We start from the raw sequence: 3,749 nt of genomic DNA on the forward strand, positions 1-3,749 counted from the left end.
AGAGAGACAGAGACAGAGAGAGACAGAGAGAGAGGAGGGAGGAAAGGAAGGAAAGAAGGAAGGAAGGAAGGAAGGAAGGAAGGAAGGAAGGAAGGAAGGAAGGAAGGAAGGAAGGAAGGAAGGAAGGTAGGAAGGAAGGAAGGAAAAGCCAGACAGCTCAGGTGCCTGCACATGCTAGGCAAGCACTCTATCACTGAGCTACACTCCCAGACCCCTCCTTTTTCAAGGCTGAATAACTTTCCTTTGTATCTATGTACCACAATTTCTTTACCCATCCATGAACTCTTACACGGTTGCTCTTTCTTGGTTATTTTGAATAATGTTCTGGTAGATGTGGGAATGCAGACATCTCTTGGACATAACTTACTTAATTTCCATACATCATAACTGGATTTATACCAAAAAGTGGGGTTGCTGAATCATATAGCAGTATTATTTTTAGTTTTGTAAGGTACCTCCGTATCGTTTTCTACAATTTACATTCCCACAAAGAGAATACTAGGTTTCCTTTTCTCTGTGCCCTATTTCATGACATCAGGAGAGATGGAAACAAATGAACATACTGAACAGCCTCATAATTTGGTGCAATCGCTGCCTGACATCCCTGAATTATCAACCCAATATGTAAAGTATGTAGACCTGAGTTCTGACCTGGGGATGCAGCTCTGTGATAGAAAACCATGTGCTCAGCAGGGCTTGGGATGTAGCTCAGTGGTAGTACTTTCTGGTATGCATGAGCCCCTGGATTCAATCCTCAGTACAAAAAATCCTCAGCCAAAAAAAAAACCAAAAAAACAAAAAAACAGAACTTGATGTTTGGTTAGGACAGAAGCACACACTTTTAACCCACATGCCAAACACACGCCTCTAATCCCAGCTACCCAGGAGGATTACAAATCAATTCAGGTTGATCTTGTTGCAAAACAAAAATAAAAAGGACTGTGGGCATAGCAGCTCTATGGCTGAAAATACCTGCTTCACCTTCCCATTCAATTCTTTTTTTTTTTTTTAATAGAAATTTATTTATTTATTTATTTATTTATTTATTTATTTATTTATTTATTTATATCCCGTGCTGAGGCTCGAGCCCAGGGCCTCACACGTGCTAGATGAATGCTGTACCACTGAGCCATAACCCCAGCTCCCCCATTCAATTCTTAATACCAAAAAAAGGCATATACTTGCATATACTTGGCATATGTCAGGCCCCGAGTTCCAGCCCTACGCACACATCCCAAAAAGGAAATGAATTCTGTACCAGAAAGAGTAAAATAAAGACCTCTTTCATCAAGGACCCCCAACAATCAATATAATTCTGCAATTAGCCTGATTTCTTCCCACAGGGGTCCCCGCATGTCACTTCCCCTTCAAGTCTTTGCCCAAATGCTTGCCATCTTAACACAACATGGCGCCAATAACTCTATCTGAAAAGGAATTCTCTCCCATTCCTGATCCTCTTTACTCAGCTATTTTTTATATGCTACTTACTGGGTATATTTTCGAATTTACTTATTCATTCCACCCATGCTTATTGCCTGTCTCCCCTTGCAGAAATGCTATGAAAACAGGACTCGTTGCTTTGCTCATCTAGAAATCCAGCATCCAGCACAGCATCTATCTGATACTCAGGAGGTGTTTTTTAAGTGAATATGAAGGCATCTTGGAAATCTTCACTATTACATGAGTGGCAGCTGCCCTACAGTCAAACACAACCCAACCACATATGGTCCTGTAAAGAGGAATTCTGATAAATATCTTTCCCCAATATCCATCCATTTGTATTGCTATATATACATATATGTGCTATATGCTATAAATGATATATGATATATTAAATACATGGCATATACATGTATGACATTATATGATATATGGATAGATCATATACACACAATATGATACACAATACTTATGATATGTACATAGGTACATATAATATGTACATGTTATAACATTATGATATACTATATAGATCATATATGTGTGTGTATGTTGTTTTTGGGGGGTATTGGGGATTGAAGACAAGGGTGCTTTACTACTGAGCCACATCTCCAGTCCCTTTTTATTTTTTGAGACATGGTCTCCCTAAGTTGTTGAGATCTTTCTAAATTGCTGAGGCTGGCCTCTATCCTATGATCTTTCTGCTTCAACCTCCCCAGTTGCTGAGATTATAGGCCTGAGTCACTGCGCCCAGCTGTATTGATATTTTTGAGCTATTTATACACTGGTGTTCTTGATCCTGATGATCTGACCCACCTTTAGTCTGGCCTTGTTATGAGGAGACTGGTTTCTTTGTAGATTTCTAAATATTCCAAAATTCATGGTTGGCCGCACCCTGTATCAAATAGCCGATAACTTTGTTGTGGATTACCCCCTCCTCCTGGCTAGTTCTCGAAAACTTCTTTCTTTGGTTCCTTGATTACCAGATCTCTCCTCTCAATGACTCATTCTCTTTTTGGATGTTCCTTCAGGCCATTCTCTTTTAGGAGAAGGTTTAGTTTGGCTTTATTCTCCTTGCTGATTAATCTAATAATGGGGACATGCTTACCTTTCCCCTACCCAAGTTCTTGAGAGACTTTTCCTTTAGACTTCAACTATTGAGGACCCCTGCAGATATGAGCAATCACATTAGCAGCCTTCACTACAGATGCTGACAACTGAGTCTTCAACAACTTCAGAAATATTGGCGATTCACTCCATAAATGAAAAGAAAGATAACTGAGCTCATTGATTTCTAGTTAAACAAAATATGGTAGAACTGAGTAGAACATAGATGTCTTACCAATTGTGTTTAAAACTTAATGTGGCAACTTTTGTGTTCTTTCATAGGTAAGGACACACCAAGAAACACGAGTCTAGAGAGTCCATATGTTAGGTATAGTGTTGTCTGATGGCAAAATTATTCCCATTTGAATATAGATCTTTAAACAAGAATTAGCACTTGAAATTGATGGCAGTTGGGGTGAGGAAAACCAAATCAGTTTCCAAACCTTCATGATTTATTTCTGTCAGAAATTTGCCCATATTATATCTACATGAGGGAGGAATTTTAATAGAATGAAAAATATAATTTTATAGCACTGACAGAGAAATGTTTTCATTGTTCCAAACAAAATTGTTTCCCTAAAATTTTATGTTTCAAAACTTGCTTTGTTAAGTGACCTTTTATCCCTTATTCCTTATATCTATCATTGTTTATTCTTTTAGTATAGCATCCGAAAAGCATATATGTAACATTTTAATAAAATAAGCACTCATGAACTTGTGTTTCATGATGGACACCAACTGGAAGCAGAAAATTACAGCCAGTCGTAGGCACATAGTTAACACTTGGGATCCCATGAATCTACCACTTTCACAAATTTCTTTGAGTTCAAAGGACTTTATTCCATTTAATTTCAAGTTTCCACTCACACATTGCTGGGAAAAAAATTTCTAACCAATTGTAGGACTATCTTCTTAGTAAACTAGAAAGTGAAAATAGAAATTATGAACCCATTAAGAGAAGGAGAGAATAGTCATTTTCCTCTTCCCCTTCCCAGGCTGATAAATGGTTTAGGTTCAGAAACTTCTGAAGCCACAAGGACTGAAGTGGAGAAACATACTTGTCCTTCAGATTAGGGTAAAGATGTACAGAGAATGTGGCTGTGGGTTAGCTCATCTCTCCACGCCTGGAGTGCAATCAGTTCCCCCAGTAGGTCGGCAGAGTCTGTTTCAGGACAAGAGAGCCCACGTGCACACAATCAGCC

This window comes from Sciurus vulgaris (genome assembly GCF_902686455.1).
Source record: "Sciurus vulgaris genome assembly, chromosome: 5".
Lineage (NCBI taxonomy): Eukaryota > Metazoa > Chordata > Mammalia > Rodentia > Sciuridae > Sciurus > Sciurus vulgaris.